Here is a 19,582-nt window from a genome sequence, read left to right on the forward strand (position 1 = left end):
TACTGTCTATAACTACAAAGTGTTATTATTGTGCAGAGCTACAGGGCCTCTTACTGACTGTGACTGTTCATAAAATTGTTTATTTTGGGGCCCCACTTTTAGTTTTGCCCAGGGCCCCACTTCGTCTAAAACCAGCTCTGACACTCTATATCTATTTACATTTCCTCTCCTCGTTATAATTAGCTTATACATAGCAGTGGCATGTTGGTACTGTTAATGGCTTTATTGCATGATGAATACATTTGAATATAATGGTCATTTGCATTAGCGCTCTACAGTTTATCATACAGTATCTATAGCGATTCATTTGTAGTTACCAAGGGCAGATCATCATGTGCTTTTACCTATACATGTGCTCAGTATATTATAAATGACCTTCCTCATAGTTACAACAGGAATTGTTTAAAGCAGCCTTCCAAGAAACCTTAAAGCAATTTAGCAATTTATAGTGTTACAGGTTATTACTTTGTTATTATTTAGTATATTATATACTATGTTGTCAATTATGGTAAAATAGGACATCTATATTATGCAGGAAAGACCATTCCATACTTCCCAAACTTATAGTTGGTAAAATAGTAATTCACTGGGTCCCACCCTACCCTGGATAGGGCTTCTCACCTATGTAAGCTCCATTCCATTTTTTGGTTTGGAAAATGACCAACTATTTGAGGACATGTGGTGGTGGTGGCTTATCTGTATTTAATAAAAGGATGATGGTGATTAAGTTTGTTGGTTGGATAAGTTATTTCTCTTATCCTCTTTCCTCCTATACACACAACTGGTTAGATAGGCCAAGCATGTGTTCTCAATGTGGAGAGGAGATGAACAAACACTTGTAAAGATTCATATCTCACTTAAAAATAGACATGTTGAACTCTAACATGATAGACAGCTTTTACCCTGAGATCAGAGAGTGTATGGTGACACCCATAGATGTTACGTGGTTCGTTTTTCTGAAATTTATCGAAGTATTTTGAACTTAAGTTTCATTGATGTGAGACGTTCAGTAGGGTGGTATGAACAAACATACAGTATTTATATGTAGACCTTATATTTATGTTGCCTAACTTTTAGGTAAGATTTGTGGGTTTTGGTCTGTTCAGGTTATAGAGTGGGATACCAAAGGACAGAATGGACCCAATTCTTGATGAGATAGTAATCCATGGTGAGCTCAACAAACTGATCCTGAGAGCCAAACATAATAGCAATACCCATGATTTCAACACTATTGTTGTGTGTTTTACTATGTGCCCCTCACAACACAACTGATAGGATGATGTCCCAAACTGTCCCAGGAGCTACTTAATACTAATTATTTGTTTTCATTGAAATTACACAATTTCATTGTATTAACACAAGCCATCCAATTTAAATTCTGTAATAGACTGAAAAGCAGTAAAGACGGCTGGATAAATATATGGTTATATTATATGTCTCTTAATAAAGGGGTTGTATAACACTGAACCCCAGAGATCTTATGTTATCTTGAGTTTCCAATTGTAACTGCTCCTCCACATGGTCAAAATATTTGCGGTCTGTAGAGTATTTAGCCTGGGAAACATGGCTGCCATTGGTTGGAGAGATGATGATATAGTAAAATATTAGGGGAAAACATATGGGGAAACTGCACTGTGTATAAACCTTATTACATAGGTGAAGATTTGGGGCTACGTCTGGACAAATTTGTGTTCCCCACACTTAAATTCTGTGAAATCCCACACATTTCTTTTCCATATCTCCTTAAGTTTCTTTGTGTTTGGCAATCAATAGATGTCTTATAACAGGATGGCCTTTTGTGAGCTGTGCAGACAATGGAGGTCTAGTGTATAAATATGTATTCTACACAAGGTATGCTGGACAGGACAAGGCTGTAGCGGTGCATAACTAGGGTAAGAGGAGAATGAATAGGGACAACCACAGTAGCAACAGAGCCTCATTATCATAATTTTATAACAGGTTTTCAGCAAAATCACTCAGTTCAGAGATTAAACAAGATATGTTTCTGCATCAGTGTAGCTACAGCATTTTTAAGGTATGTTTATGTTTTGTTCATAATGCATAAAAGCAGATTTCCTTTGGTAGATTTCCTTTGAGCCAATTACTAGCTTCAGAAGTAATGCTGGCTCATACAGAACAAGACCACTGAGGTTACTTACTGGCTATCGGGTGATTGTAGATCATGTTACCACTGCAGGAAATTCAATAAACACCCGAGGGGAACACAAGAGAGGTAATACTAGTAGAGGAATTCTACGACATTTCCCCTCTTAGCCTAATTTTCTTCTAATCCCAGACTACAAAATTAAGGTTACAAAAAACGTAAACTTAAATAATCATGCATTTTGTCAGTATGTCCTTTAGCTGCCACTGGTGAGGTCCTGTAAACACAGAATTGTATTAAAACATTTTATAAGATTTTTGGCCCAGTTCACATTTGTGTATGGGCCTCCTTCCTTCACTTCAGCAATAACAGAAGCATGTCTATGGGATACTTTAAAATGTCCATTGATTTCAATTGACTTTTAGGTGGATATTTATGATAGAGGAGTGCTGCACGACGTTTATTTCTAAAAATAAACACAGCCGCAATTTTTCACATTTGAAAAGTCACCGGCTGCAGCGAGTGGTGCGGAGCGTGGACAATAACACCCTGTGCCTCCCCACTCCCGGGCAGCGGCGCCCTTCGCTTGGAGAACTGGCGTGAAGGTGGCGGATTGGGGTAAATAATCGAATAATCGCAAGTGCTAGCAATAAGCTAGCATTTCCGATTATTTCAGGGCTTCTATGCCACTGACATGGCACAGAGGCCCTGATAAATATTCCTCTGTTACTGTCTGTTTTCACCATTTCCCGCAATGTTTTTTATAGTGTGAATAGGGAGCTTTTAAAAATTTTTATTATGAAATATTAATGTTTATTTTTAAATATTAATTCAAATTTTGTGTGTGTGAATTTTTTTTAACTTTATATGCCCCCATGAGATCTTAATAGACTCCTGTGGGACATTTCCACATTTTTTTTTTCATTTGACTTTTTTTTTCATTTACAAGTTTTCACCTGTTACTTTGGCATCTATAAATGTCTTACTGAATGACAGCATTTGGAGATCTAGAAACCCTTGAGGAATTGAAACAGGAAGTATACTGGAAAATTGTATAAGATTTCTTTCTACAATTTTTACTGAAATATTTGCTGAAAGTTCAAAACCCCTTTAACCAAGTAGATGACATATTGAAAATCAGCTTTTATGTCATCATTAATAATGGCAGATAAATTTGCAACATCCCTGCCAATGCAAGGCAGAGGAGTTGTTGCGAATAAGCCCCTAATATGTGTGTTCTCCTAATAGAGAGTCTGATCAGCTCCTCTGCAGGACACTACACATATACTCAGGTAATTGTGCAGCTGTAGATTCTGCCTGGATAGGCAAGGGTTAAACATTATTTCTTGTTATCATCCAATGATATGCCTCAATGCACTTAACTGTGAACTGGAGTTTGATTGGAGGAGGAGACCACCTGACCAGGGATTAACTCTCTTCAGGCCCAGCTCTGCTAGTGAGCAGATGGGTCTTAGACCCAGCTCTCCACACGGGAGGGAGAGTTCCAGAAACTTCAGAGAGAGCAGATCTCTCAGGCCCAGCTCTCACCACATGAGAAGCTCCTAGGCCTCAGCAACTACAGACAGAGTGACACAGGACAAACAGGGCAAAGCTGCAGCTTCCAGCATTGGACACAGCTACATCCCAGCCTGCCCCTGCATCCAGGCTGGTGACCCAACTCCTGAGGTTTCTTCTCCAAGATCACTCCAGTACCGCACTTGTACAGAATCATTTGGTGTGTTGTTATTGTTGGTTCGAATAAAGAACTGTAAGTTACTTTTATGCACAACATTGCCTCCGTCTGGTCCCTGCTACGGCTGTATCACCATCAAGGACGCCTCATCCATCTACCAGGGACACATACTACAGACTCTAAGGGCTGCCCCAGGAAGAACCAGTACTACAGCCTCTCCCTCTATATCATTTCCCCATACCAAGCCTAGGCCACAACCGCCAGCCACTCAGGTACTGCGGGCCCCGGCTGCCTCCAGGCCCCAAGAAAAGGCTAGGCCCCGGTGGGGGGTGTTGCAAATTAATTGTCAGTACTGTAAACACATCAGAGCAGAGACTTTCCCTTTGCATATATGGAAGCATGTAACTCAAAACATAATGGATGCTAACAAAATTACAATTTATTTATTCATTTGTTTAATATTTCCTATTAACAATGGGGTTAAGAAGAAAACCAAATGAAAGTGCTTCATAGGCAGAAATTATCCATCATTACAATAATTATTGCCCATTTATCCCAAACCCTATTCATCTCCTTCGGAAACATGAAAGGCTGATCAGACCTTTGTTGAGGAGTTGAACTCGTGATCATCAGGTCGCAGATTTGATGCCGAAAACCACCACTCAGAATAGATGGGATTTCTCATTCTCTCTGTGGCTGAATTAAAATATAATTATGCAAAACATATTTATAGAGATTTGTATGAACTGGGGGCAGTCCCTAAGCTATAATGAGCTCATGCTAATCACTCTATGTTATATGGCAGATCTCAGTCCAAAATTTGCAAGGTGACTTTCTTTCAAACACTGTAAATGAATCATTGCGTTCCCTTATTATCCGCTTATCTCTGGAAAGCTTTTAATTACCTGCTTGATTAGTCATAGGTTATTAGTCACATCTTCTGAATGTCTTTCCTGCATTTTCTAGCAATATGAAGTTGGAAATCCTTTGAACTTATAGTTTTGATTATGTTATTAGAACTTATCTGCTTGATACCTCATCTTCTATCAAGACATCTACAATAAACCCTTACTTGTTTCCGTAATCTCCACAGAAGTCAATGTATATCTACCTCTCTATTCATTCTCTGTCTGGTTTTGTTAGAGGTTTCTTGGATTCTGTAGATTCTGTAGATTGGTGTGCACTTACACACAATCATAGCATATCCAATGTTAAAGGCATATTCTCATTTCAGCAAATAAATGTTATTGCTTGTATGATGAGAAAGGTTTTCAGTATACTTTCTTGGCTTTGGATTGCCCCTTTTTCATAGATGTATCCCAGCTAATTATAGATAGTCCTGGTCCAATGTCCAAATGATTTGCTGTAATCTGTGAGGGAAGCTGGTATAAAGTCCTGCAGCGCCACCGCAGGGTACATAAGGCATTACAGTATCACCACTGAAATCAGTGGCCAATGATTTGGAACGGGGCTGACCAAGAAATAGGACAACAACCCCAGCCACACTTTAGGTGTGTCACAATTGGGGTGATCTTATTAAGAGAAAAGCTTTTTATATGCAATTCCAGGGTACATGATCGACATAAGTGTAGAATGACTTACAACATATGTCTGACTGTAGCTTCCCCCATTAAGGGGTTTCTGTAGTTGGTTATTCCTCTGTACTTGAGGAGTGTAGTCTTGTTCACTTGGTGTCTCCTTAAAGGAAACCTACCACCACGGATCTACCTAAAAAGGTAGATCAGGTGGTAGGTGCATCTATAGGACGTGAGGATAGACCTTTTAAGGGCTAATCCTCACGTCCCCACAATTTTTAATAACTTTTAATTCCCTAATATGTACATTTTCTAAAGAAGCTACTGGGGCATGGAGTAGCCAGAGATGAGTCTACACTGCGCGGATACTCCACTCCCCAGTAGCCTCTTTGACTTTCCTACCAGAAATCTTCGGCTCGCAGCTATGAGGAGCCGTGCGCCCTCGTCTGTGAAGCCTGACGTATGCGCAGAACAGCAGGCCCGCAGCTGCACGGTCACTGCTCCGAAGTAGCTGCACTCCGATATGTGGTAGAAGGATCAAAGAGGCTACTGAGGCGTGGAGTAGCCGCGCCATGTAGCCTCAGCTCCGGCTACTCCACGCCCCAGTAGCCTCTGGGAATTAGGGAATTAAAAGTTATTAAATATTTGGGGGGACGTGAGGATTAGCCCTTAAAAGGGCTATCCTCACGTCCTACAGATGCACCTACCACCCGGTCTACTTTTATAGGTAGATCGATCGTGGTTAATTTCCCTTTTAAAGGATTGTCTATTTTCAGCCAATAATTGATATTGTTTGTGTAATGAAAAATTACTATAAGATACTCTCTAACAATCCTAAAAGGCTCTTCGATACTCTTCATTCATTACTAACACCAAAATTACTAATTTTTCAATTCACTAACTCCATTAATCCCCCTCTCTCTGCTATTTTACCCTGTTCACTCTCTTTCTTTGAGCCAGTCATAAAGGAAGGCATGCTGTTGTTACCACATCACTAAAGAAAGCTTCCCTGCACCCATGCAGTGCTACTAACTACAACCTCTCTAATCTCCCTTTTATCTCCAAACGCCGCATGGATTCCTCCAGACTACGCCAGTCACTGCACTGGGTGCCTGTCTCCTACCGAATACAGTTTAATCTCAGTCTATCGCCCAACCAGTGCTCTTCAATCAACCAGTGATCTCTTCCTTAATTCAAACCTCCCACTCACGTCTCCAGGACTTTTCCCGAGCTGCTCCAATTCTCTGGAATGCCCTAACCCTGGCTATAAGACTAATACCCAACATCCAAAGCTTTAAACACGCTCTTAAAATCTATCTATTTAGGCTGGCCTATCACACTCCCTAACTGCATGCAACTTTAACTCTCTTTTTATTAACCAATTATGTGTACTCTCCCTGTCTGTTGCAAATGCCGGGTACCAAGCTACAGGGTTCTTTGCAGTCCCATTCACTTTGGACTTTGTATATACAGGCAGTCCCCGGGTTACATACAAGATAGGGTCTGGAGGTTTGTTCTTAAGTTGAATTTGTATGTAAGTCGAAACTGTATATTTTATAATGGAAGTTCTAGACAATTTTTTTTCTTTTGCCCCAGTGACAATTGGAGTTTCAAAATTTTTGGTGTAATTGGACCAAGGATTATCAATAAAGCTTCATTACAGACGCCTTACAGCTGATCATTGCAGTCTGGGACTATAGTAAAGCATCCAGAGAGCTTCACCAGAGGTCACAGGGGGCAGAGGGGTCCGTCTGTAACTATGAGTTGTCTGTAAGTCGGGTGTCCTTAAGTAGGGGACCGCCTGTAGTATGGCGGCTGATGACTTGTTCAAGCATCAGCATTTTTATTTATTAAATTATTTTTATTCCATTCCCTTATAAAGAATGGCCGGACCATTATACAAGCTCGTATACCTCTTGTGTCACCCCCTCATCCTCATAGACTGTAAGCTATAATCAGGACCCTTACTCCTATTCCATATGGCTGTTATCACTCTGTAATGTCTTATTAGATTTTTCTATGTTCCCCATAAACTGTAAAGCTCAACAGAAATTGATGGCACTATATAATTAAAAAGTATTATTACTCCTGCTCTATGACATACTGCCCACAAATAGGACACTATGTCCAATCTACACAGCTCCTCCTGCTCCATAACATTTCTGCAGATGGGATACGATGTCCAATTTGCTCAGCTACTCCTGCTCTACGACATGGTGACTACAGATAGGACACTATGTACAATCTGCGCAGCTCCTCCTGCTCCCTCATCTTACTGCAGATAGGACACTATGTACTATCTACAAAGCTCCTCCTGCTCCATAACCTTACTGCAGATAGGACACTATGTACTATCTACACAGCTCCTCCTGCTCCATAACCTTAATGTAGAAAGGACACTGTGTACAATCTGCTTAGCTACTCTTGCTCTATGACATGCTGCCCGCAGATTGGACATTATGTACAATCTGCTCAGCTCCTCCTGCTCTACAATCTGCTGTCTGTAGGTAGGACAATGTGTACAATCCACTGTGATCCTCTTGCTCTATAACAGTGATGGCAAACCTTTTAGAGACCGAGTGCCCAAACTACAACAAAGACCGCTTATTTATCGCAAAGTGCCAACACAGAAATTTAATTTGTGATTTATACTCCCTTCTCTGTCCCAGTTTTCATTGATACCAGCACCTGAGGACACCAATAAAGCAGAAAATAGTCCCAGGTACAGCTGTCACTTTAAAATACCTCTGTGCACAGCAACTCCTGGGCTGTCTGGGACTGCAGGAAGATACCTGGAGTTATCTCTGGTCATGGCCTGAGTGCCCATAGAAAGGGCTCCGAGTGCCACCTCTGGCACCAGTGCCATAGGTTAGCCATCACTGCTCTATAACATACTGCCGCCTGATAGGATACTATGAGCAATTTGCTCAGCTCCTTCTGCTGAGCACCTTCTTCAATATAATATGCTGCCTGTAGAGAGGACACTATATACTGTAGTAAATTACTCTGCATAGCCTCTCCTGTAGATCATACAATACGTTCAATTGTAATGTACATGCTCCTTCAAAACCTGTAGCCCCCATAGTTTGAGAATCAATAGTTATAATGAAATTAAAACCTTTGTCCGTCTACTACATTCTTGTTTTTTTATAAGAAAAATGGGGTATCTATTAATCATAGCTGGTTGTATATGGCGTCTTCTACACCGTCCTCTATTGATTAATATGTAATCTGCAATGTACACATTTACAATCAGACTGTACAGACCGGCTTCCCCCTGCTAGCTGCTGTCAGTCATGGGCTCTGCCTCCTGCTGATGTTATTGCCTTAAGCTGCAGCAACTGGAGTAATTTCATTACATCCCGGCTAGCTGTTAACCTCTGCTTACCTGGACAACACAAGCTGAATGAAGATTTATTTATTGAAATGTGAAGGTAAATGTGTTTGTGTAACCATAGCCTTAGATAAGGAGAGAAAAGAGAACAAGCACACAAAGGCCAGCGCCTTGGTAATAACATCAGCCAATGATGCATCAATATACTGCACATACGATGGCCACTTGTTCCAATGTATATAACCCTATTTAGGGTAACAGGATCACCAGATGAGCCTCAAACGGAAGGAGTGGATCCAAAAACCCACTTCTGCATATATGGTAGTTGCTAAGCCTGTTGCCAGATTGGAGAACTCTCCAAAAGACCAGGAAGCTGGAAAATGTTACAAATGTTACTTCATTTCACTTGTATCTAAGGAAGGGCCATGTGGACCCAAAACGCGTTATCCTAAGGTCAAGTTTTTCTTACATTTTTTTTACCTTTTGTGACTTGATGGGGCACATTTACTTAAAGGGTCACTAGAGTTCACTAAAAGTGCATTGTCCGTCTATAATGCTGCGTGCGGCGATTCACTAAGATTGTGCGCCAGAAATCATTAATGTGTCCCTTGCCCACTAAGGTCTGACAGAGTTCACCATCTTTTTTGTGGTGGACCTTTAACATAGGGCGTGCGACACAATTTGAAAGTTAAATACCGCGCTAGGTCCAAATCATGACTAAGAGCACTTATGTGTGCTAGAAACGCGTTAATAAGCCTGACGGTTCCACCTGTATTTTACCTGTTGGATGCCATGAAGTACTAAATAAAGGAGGTTTTATTCTGCACAAAAGCTGGATCCAGAAGTGTTTGTTGTGGTCACAATTCATGTACCTGCAGGTTTCCCCCACTCCCCAGTCTATATCGGGGTAGTTGAAGTCCCACATGATAAGTACTTTTTGGCCGCATCTATGTGATTTATCAGCAGTTCTTCTGTGGCCTCCCTTATACTTGGAGCCTTACAAACCCATAGTAATATTTTGTCATTTTTCCCACCCATAGGGACTCCACAGTCTCATTTTCCTCAACAATGTCATCCTGCGGGCTTGAGGCAAGATTTCACATATAAACAAACACTTACCCTTTTTTTTATTTTTATGGTTGGTTCTTAAAAGACCATCAATTTTAAGAGCCCAATCATATCTATTGTCCAGTCACGTCTCATTGATAGCCACTATATCATACTTAACCCCCAAGGTTAAAAATTCCAGTTGGTCAATCTTGTAGCATACATGTACTTTATGAGGGAAACCTACCAGGGCTTCCGCACCTCGCCAGTGGTGTCATAGCCCTGAAATAATTGCAAATGCTAGTTTATTGCTAGCACTTGTGATTATTTTCCACTTTCTGCCACCTGCACGCCAGGAGGGTGTGGAGGATCGTAAATGGGGGAGGCCTGGCTGGAGGGGAATGGGCCTGAGCCAGGCGTTCCTATCCCCGTGCCTGCGCAGTCCCTGCAGCTGGCCAATTTTTGTGTAGAAATAAACGTTGCACATGCCTGGGCCGGATACATCAAGATGCCGTAACCTCTTGATGTATCCAGCTGCGGCGGAGTAGCACACAACCCAAACTTTTCCTCCTATACAGCTACACCTTCTTATTCATCTCCATTCACATCTGCCAAATTGACTTTCTCCTCAAGGATAAGAAAACTTCACTTTATATTTTCAATGGAAAAGCAGTCTTGAAAATTGCTCAAAGAGATCCACAGTTTGGGTCTTAAGATGGACAATGTTCACACCTCCCTCTGTTGTTATACAGCAGCTCAGCGTTAACGTAGAGTTGACAGCACTCTATCACTAAAGCCTGCAGCTACGGCCTGTATAAGGCTGAAGTAATGCGTGCTGCCAACATGACTGTATATCAACAGAGACCAGCCATGATAGAAGGCACCGCCTGGATCACAGCAGAATAGAGGGGACAACTTTTATTTTTTTTCACCCCATCAAATACACTAATCCGAACAACCCCATCAATGAGACAAATGCACTCTTACACACTTGGTTATGGTACTAAATAGTCCTCCGACTTCACAAACTCCTTCCAGAGTAGTTTTTTCTATTTCTACGCTTGTGTTTTGCAGTACACTATTTTTAGGTATTCATGTTTATCGTTAGTAAAAAAAAAACCTTGCAATCAGAAGGAAGCACTTCAGATTTGAAGATCAAAGCCCGACTTCTGTCGTCGTTGCGATTCTCTTTCAATGTCTGCATTGTAAGTGTGGTTGTGTTGAGGAGTGATGAGCGGCACATGCAATAAATAAATAAGCACATGAAGACACCAGAAAGCATCTTATAAGCTTTATATGCTACATTTACCATAAATAATAAGGGGAAATGAGGAGGGCCTGTCATCTCTGCATACTTGCATGTATTCTTCAGGAAATGACAATTCTTGATCATCTGTTCTTAAAGCTCCATGTTGTGAAGTTATTCATTCTAGAAATTCATGAATGAGTTTACCCTACAATGACTGATATTCTCAGTTAGTGCTGTCATCATCAGGCTGTGGAGGGACATGCTTTACAAATAGAATAGAGTGATATATTGATCTATGGGTACGACTGCACCGTGGGTATGGGATACAGTCATGGGCTCCATATTCCGAAAAGAATTTATAAAAGTGGGAGAAAGTTCAACAAATAGTTTTAGGTAGTAAGGGAATATAGGCATTTTAGGCATTTTAGGTAATAGTCCTGGGCCCAAGCCCTCTAGGAAACCTATGGCCACCCAAAACACCCACCAAATTTCATACTGAGAAGGGCCTTCATCCATAATATCCTTGTACATCTGTTCCTGATTTTGATACACAAGCACACGAGAGCCATTTCAGGACCTTCAAAAGTCCTGAAACCTCAATTCATCAAGAAGTTTGATTTTAGTACCATATGTAGGAATTGGATTCCAGACTTCTAGGGGCTATAATATTCATACAGCCCAGGGCATATGACAGTCTTATTCCACCACTGATTTTAGGTAAAGGTTCAAGTATTTCCTCTACAAACCAAACCAATTAAGTGCATCATTTTTGGAGCATTATTTCCCTGAATCATACGTATCAAACAGGACAGGATTGTGCAAGGAAAGTAAAGTCAGTTCCGTACCTCAGCCAGCAGGTGGCATAGTCTATTCCTTTTCTTTTCTTCTTGTAGACAGATCCAGATATAATGAGATGAGACGGGTATAGAGATAATTTGCCAACACTATTAGGTAACAAAATTTGCACTGAAGCACAGTAAGTAGCCAGTGTAGTGAGAATCGGTTGTAATATCATTGAATGACTAACTTGTAAGGACGTACAAACTAAAACGGCAGCTTTAGAACTGGCCAGACCAGACCAGAAGTGGCCAGACCAGAATTTGCCCCTACATCATTGTTGATGTGAGCATGTGCTGCAAACTACCAATCCGAAAAGAAATACCAAACTTGCCTTTCCTGGAAGATAGGTGAAGAACAAATGTGAACCATAGATATAAAAGTTGTCTCGCAAATGTGAACCCCTAGAATTAATGTCTGTGCAGATATTTTTTTATGGAAATACAAAAAGAAATAGCTTCATAGATGTACTTTGCCTTTAGTTTTGACCTTGACGATGCTCTTCTCTCCGGGTCAAGAGGGCTTCAATATTGTATCTACTCTTTAGGGATTGATGATTGCTGTGGTGCAACATCTCTAAGAAGGAGCCTTCTGCTTCCTTCTCTGCCTCGCGGATTGGTTCTGCTGGAACAGCTACTCTGTGCAATGTTCTGGATTTCTGAGAGATTCTAATGTCATATTCTTTGTTATCATTTCACAGACAGGAAATATCATAGATAAAATCTATAAGTAACAGACCCTTGTGGTAATGGATTTGTTCCAAACAGGATTGGCCTATAACAGTGTCAAAAACGTCAGGGTCTGGTTGGGTCAGTTATACCATGAGCACCGTTTACAATGGAGAAGGTGCATTTTTTTATTCTAAAAAGGTTTGTGTATGTTTTTATACAACAGTTAGGACCAAAAATACATAATATGGATGATAATAATATGCGGTATAACAGTAAAGCCGGAAAAAAGTTTGGATGGTATCAGGAAATAAGAGTACCCCTTCCAAAGACATTGCCAATTAAGAGCGCCTTGTAGGCGTGTGGTGACTCTGGGGAATATGTCGTGATGCGACAAGGAGAACCACGCCTTGAAAGGCCGCCTGCTTACCATCAATCATGACTTTCAGGATGTCTAATGATATGACGTTGGATTAATGTCAAACCAGTATATCTATTCCAGAAGGGACTATAGACAGCACTGTTTCAACATGGTTCCGTCTCTTCTCTAACTGTTTTAGCTGAGTGATAGGCTTTTAACTAGGGTCAGGGAGTAAGAGTTCCTTTGACTGATGTCACGAAGCATCGCTCGACTATTCCTCCTCCATTGGGGTCCACTGTCTAACAACCCTCTGTTCCCTAACAAGCTCCAGACTGTTTCTAAGCTTAGCTAGTTTAGCCTACCACTCACTATCACCTTTTTGGAAGAACTTCACTACAATCTGGCACAGCCATCTCACATAACAAAAAATAAATAAAAATTAGAAAGTTTCCTATAATAATAGCAGCTCTAATAGCGGACCACCTCCTTGCAGTACTGGGGTTATGAGTATAATGTGCTTTTATGTGTGACAGTCGCCATGACCCTTACTAGCCTCTGGCAAAATGTGAAAATATATTGATTTTAAAATCTTTTCTGTATGGAAACACATGCTGGGAGAATCCTCCCCCAGATTATCCAGTAGACTGCTGACCGAGGGATTATATTTCTGATGGTGACACAATCCATCAATAGTCCAAGAAATCCCAGTTCATCCTTTTCCTTCTTTGTACGAAACATCCTGTATACACAGTGCGACTTCTTGGTCCCATTTTAGAAGACCTGCTACGTATCTCATCCATCAGAGTGTGTAACACCACCACGTTTAATTATTCCTGCTGTTTTGCAGCACTTTCCACACTCGGGTTGTCATGACAACGGAATAAAGAGGTAAAATTAAGAAAACAGAAAAGTCTGGCAGGTTTCAGCATAACTTCCTCAGTTTTCATTAATTTTAACTGTTTCCTTGAATCACATTGTCGAATGTTTATTTTCTTACATTTTTCAAGTATATCCTAAAATCAAGATAGTCCTATATCTAAAAGAACTGGGAATCTCCATGTCCCTGTGACTGCAGGAGGGTGCAAAAAGAGTTTTTTTTATGAAGGGTCCTTAGACCAGGACTGGATATGGTGACCACAGCTGCTTATTAGCAGAGACATAACTTCTGTTGGGCCCAATTACTTACCAGATACCAGATCTGTACCAGATACTTCATTGACACCATATGGGTCTCCCATAGCTTGTCGAATGCACCTTTACATCACTGGTATCTCTTTAGGATCACTATCAATAATTTGAAAGATTCAAAGACATACTTAAAGGGGATTTCTAGATAACCACTAAAATACCTAGGAAAGAATACTTACCCAGCATCAATTCCTGGTGTTGTTATCAGTCCAGTATTTCAGCCAGGAAAAAGGGAACTCAAGAGATCTCTTTAAAGAGGACCTGTCACCCAATTTATCGGCACTAGGAGCTGCTTACTAAAGTAAGCAGCTCCTAGTGCTCGATCAAACGCCGCAGTGTTAGAGTGATAGCGTTACTGGAAACCTCCGGTAACGCTATCAAACACTGCGGCGGGGTACAGTGTAATCATCGGACAGCTCGCAAAGCTGTCCGATGTATTCATGAGGGGGCAGGGTTGGGGTGTGGCTAGGGGCAGTGACTGCCGCCTAGCGTGCGACAGTCACTGCCGGCCTATGGAGCGAGCGGGGCGGTCTGGGGAAGAGGCAGCGCCTCGGACCACCCCCTCATGAATACATCGGACAGCTTTGCAAGCTGTCCGATGATTACACTGTACCCCGCCGCAGTGTTTGATAGCGTTACCGGAGGTTTCCGGTAACGCTGTCACTCTATCACTGCGGCGTTTGATCAAGCACTAGGAGCTGCTTACTTTAGTAGCAGGTCCTCTTTAAGCCAATGTTTGGCCTCCACAAGGGACCTCCAACAACAAAAGAAATGACCACCCCTGGGCAATGGCACTAATGTCCCCTGGTTCGATGAGGTCAATCATTGGCCAAAGCGAGCCCTGTGAGCCCTTGTAACGTCTGGGTTGAGAACAGTGCTGACTACTTTTAGTATCTGGGAAATGTGGGAATTTTTTCCCAACCACTAGCCCTGGAAAACTCTTTAATCGAGGTATTAGGTAGGGACAGCTGTTCCTCTCCCCATCCCTCAACTTCTTTCATTACTCTCAGCTTATTTCTAAAATTAACTTTTAGAATGAAACCTAGAAATGTCTTTTAAAAGTATACAGTCAATTAGGGATCCTTGTGCACCACTTATGGGATGTCCATTCCAGCTTACATCATTTTACATCAAAAGAAGGACAGAACCATGACACAGAATAGAGTGCAAATATTACCTTATATTTCCTTAGGGAACGTTTCCCTCTCCCTTGTGCTGCACTTTCATCCTCCTTTTCATCTCAAAATAAATTTACGGGTGACTGAATCCCTCATTCACAGGAGCCGTTCTCCTTATTGAACTTAATAGAGAGATGGGTGTAATTGCCAGCAGTCCTCTCTATTTAAGTAGATGGGAGCTTTGGAAAGAGATGAGCAGACCTATTAGGCATTTATGTTTTTTCTTTTATACCAAAGGTAAACAATGAAAAATATCCCTTTGCGTGAGTGGTTTAACCATCCCTTTTATATAGTTCCTCATATTTTGGTGGCCCCCAACCATAACATTATTTTCATTGCTACTTTATACTACTATTATAAATCATAATTGTAGTCCCAGTAATGCTCCCCAGAGCAGCCTGCAGTCACAGGGATACCCCCCAGGGTAGCCAGCAGTCCCCGCAGTAACCCGCAGTCACAGGGATACTTCCCAGAGTAGCCAACAGCCACAGGGATACTCCTCAGAGTAGCAAGCAGTCACAGGGATATCCCCAGAGTAGCCAGCAGTTATAGGGATACCCCCCAGAGTAGCCAGCAGTCACAGGGATGGCCTCTAGAGTAGCCAACAGTCACAGGGATACCCCCCAAGGTAGCCAGCAGTCACAGGGATATCCCCACAGTAACCAGCAGTCACAGGGATACTCCCCAGAGTAGCCAGCAGTCAGAGGAATACTGCCCAGAGTAGAGAGCAGTCACAGGGATATCCCCAGAGTAGCCAGCAGTCCCCAGGGAGACCAGCAGTCACAGGGGTACTCCCTAGAGAAGCCAGCTGTCACAGGGATACCCCCTAGAGTAGCCAGCAGTTACAGTGATACACCCCAGAGTAGTCACAGGGATGCCCCATTGGGTAGTCAGAAGTAATTACCTCCCTGTTTTCCTGTCTAAGCATGCTGACAGTGTGGCATGTCTTTGTGTTGGCAGCATCTGGGAGATTGAGCATACAGGTGTAACTTTTCTGTGCCGCTTTCCTGATCAAATGTGTTTCCCCAATGATAATGTGTCCTTAAAATGCATGAATCAAAGGTGAGCAGTTACTCGGTCACTAAGTGCATCAGAAAACATATCTCCAATGGTCTTAGGTGACCCCAGAGAAGTGGTTGTTTGACCCCCAAATGGTCACAACTCACAGATTGAGAGTTGCTGCTTTACACCAAACAGTGAACACTCAAGAAGCTAAATGGTCATTCTTTTTTAATGTTTTTACTGACATTACAAAAAAATTAATAGTTTTTGCTCCCATTTTTTTTTTAAAAACACCCTTTTCCTAAATTTTCTAAAATCTATTTTACCTTACAACTTATCTTTTACTGTAGACCCTATGTGGTGTGATCTTTTTAGTTAGAATGGACAATAATAAGCCATTCTTCAATACCCCAATGACCACATGCCTACAACTTGCTGTTTCCATATAATTTGGTTTAATATTTAACAGTATAAAATGCATTTAGGAGTGGTGAAAAGTAGTGTTTCCTAAAAATCGGGCAGAGCTTCAGAGGCAACAATAAGGGAGCATTGAGAATATGTCTACAAAAAAAAAACCTTCCTTTGTTTCCTAGAGCAATCCCAACACAGCTTACATTTCCTATTTTGCTCTTCAGCTCTGCTATGGTTGTTTGTGAAGGGCAATAAAAGGGTAAGGGTGAAAATTTATCCTAAACTATATAAATTTGGCATCTATGTGATTGCACTGAGCCAAAGAAAAAAAGGAGAGGTGACAGCCATAAATATGGAGCCCATAAGAAAACTGAACAACTACAATTTCGGCAATTGTAGTGATTTGCAATGTTTTCCAAGCTTCCCAGTACATTGCATGGAATATGAAATACTGACACTGCAGTACAAATTGTCACAAAGAAAACGAGCCCTCATACAGCTCTGTAAATGGAAAAATCTTTTGGGGTTATGGAAGGTGGGGAGTGAAAAATGGAAACAAGGAAACAAGTGCCAGGTTTGAAAAAACTCCACCAAATATGGTATACAGAAAAATGCCTTTATAGGTTTACCTATAGCTCATATTATTTTTTCCTTTATACAGTACAAGGAAACCACTGAGTAATAACCTGGCCATGAGGCTATCCTGCTTTTTAGGAAAGCATTGGGATGCAGATATCATATCTTCCTCACAACCATCTAGCTGTAGGTGGTTGTCAGAAGAAGACATCCAAGAGATCATTTGCAGCTTAGTAACTGGTGTTACTAGCGTTACTTAGTCTTTTTTTTACATTAATTTGTATTCATTAGCATTCTTTATGACACTTATTCAGCCATGAAGCTAGAGCAAATAGTGGTCATAGAACGGGCATATAATCTGTAACTTCATATATTCTCTATGTATCAGGGTATTTTTTAATTGTTATTTTTTTCATAAATCCAACAGCAGCGGTGGTTATTGAAGGGATTTTCCCACAAACTAAAGTTGCTGAGACCCCACACAGATCGCGAAAATGAGGGGTTCGTCGGAACCCATGGATAAGGCCCAACTTTAGTTAATGGGAAAAACCTTTTGAATGCATTTATGATGACATCAGTGTTAACTACTTGACTTGTTTGTGTTGTATATCAATGGCCCTATAGACTTTAATACGCTAAATTGGGGTGATTTTAGATATAGCAGCATCCTGCAGAACTTGTCTGAAAACATTATAAATGTTTGCTGTTGCAGTCAGAAGAAGATGTAATAAACTGTGTAAAGTTACAGAAGTGTCTATTTTTACCTTGATTTGATACACGCCTAGTGTCCTACTCCTGACTAATGTACCAATCAGTTGTACATAGCTGCCACTGAAATGGGAACTAGTGAACAAGGTGAATCTCCAATCCAGCCAAAAGGAGGGCACATCTCTATACTGTTATATATCTCCAGCTTTATATTCAACAGGATGATTTCAAATAACTCAGTGAGAGATCAGATTACAGTTTCCCACAGAAGACTATTGAGAAAGAATCAGCTGCAGTCAGAGTCAGAGACACAGTGGCAGCTTTTAGTAAGTGTTTGAATTACTCCAGAGACGAGTTGTGGATTTTAGTACGGTTTTCCCTTGATTTTTAGTTTTTAGATTTTTAGACAGTCAGAAATATATATCATGTTACAATTCATTCAATTTAAAATTTGCACAAATATCAATTGTTGATGAATAATTTTTTTTTTCAATCTTTTGCAATGTGTTTCATGTAACACCCACAGACTGAACTGAGTGGCAGGATGCACGCTCCACCGGCTACTCCTTGAATTAGTGCACCCCCAATCTCGTAATCCATGGGATCCCAGCTGTTTGATTCTCCGCTGATCAGAATGTGGTATAATAACATGGCCCACATTTATTAAAGCGTTTGCACCAGGTTTTTCTGTCTGACTTTGCACTGAAAAGAACGTGCAGAATGCTTGTTCATGTGTTTGTAAAATGTCTGTGCCAGTTTTGCGTCCTCTTTCACACTTGCGTTGCAGATCACATTAGTGAGATGCGTGAAAAACTGCCGATTTTGCCTGCGTTCTTAGTCAGTTTTTGCGTTTTTCCCACTATGTTGTTTGCAGTTTTTGGTCATTTTTCATGCACATGTTTAAAAAAACATGATTCTTGATTCTTTAGTTGGTACCCGCATGCTATTTCCTACCTCTTTTCACATCACCTAGCAACCCATCCATTTAAAACGCGTAGCCCTCACATTGCACCTGCAATGCTCGGAAGTGTAATTCCTTTTTTGATGTGTCTCCTTAGACTTGAATGGGTTGTGAAAAGCAAAAGTAGAGCATACTGCGATTTTGACGAGCGTCAAAAGAAGCCTGCGCGCTTGTGAAAAAAATGCAAGCAAGAACAAGCCCATTGAAAACAATGGGACACAGTGCAATGCGAGTTTGGAACATCCAAAACACATGCAGAACTGGCACGTAAAAAATGTAAGTGTGAAAGGGGCCTAAAGATTTTGCGGCACATTTATTAGTGATGTGCGCCACATTTATTACAGAAATGCACCACAATTCTGTAGCCATGAACAATGTGCACTGAAAAAAAATGGTGACACTTTCATAGCAGTGTAGGGGGCACCAGATTAATGAAGACCCTGCACCAGTTTTGATGAATCTGCCGCACTGCACACTCCACAGGAAAACTGCACATAGTACAGACTGCACTAGTTTTGATAAATGTGGGCCTTTATTCTGTTTAATATCTATAACTGGGCTAAATATCCCTACCAACATGTAATCCCACAGACTCTACATGAACAATCCTAGCTGCCTGGTGACCTAAGGCAGCAGAATGCTGTGACTTGTGGTTCCACAATAACTGAAGAGCCACAGGTTGCCATGCCTAGCTCTTTACAAAATGTATGAATATATAATATGACCCAAT

The 19,582-nt window shown here is 41.1% G+C and overlaps 1 protein-coding gene across 1 annotated transcript in view; it reads left to right on the forward strand.

Moving 5' to 3' along the window:
• Positions 1-19,582, forward strand: part of AGAP2 (ArfGAP with GTPase domain, ankyrin repeat and PH domain 2) — a 183,840-nt gene that overhangs the window by 50,370 nt on the left and 113,888 nt on the right. The gene's annotated exons all lie outside the window — the stretch shown is intronic.

This window comes from Engystomops pustulosus, chromosome 2 (genome assembly GCF_040894005.1).
Source record: "Engystomops pustulosus chromosome 2, aEngPut4.maternal, whole genome shotgun sequence".
Lineage (NCBI taxonomy): Eukaryota > Metazoa > Chordata > Amphibia > Anura > Leptodactylidae > Engystomops > Engystomops pustulosus.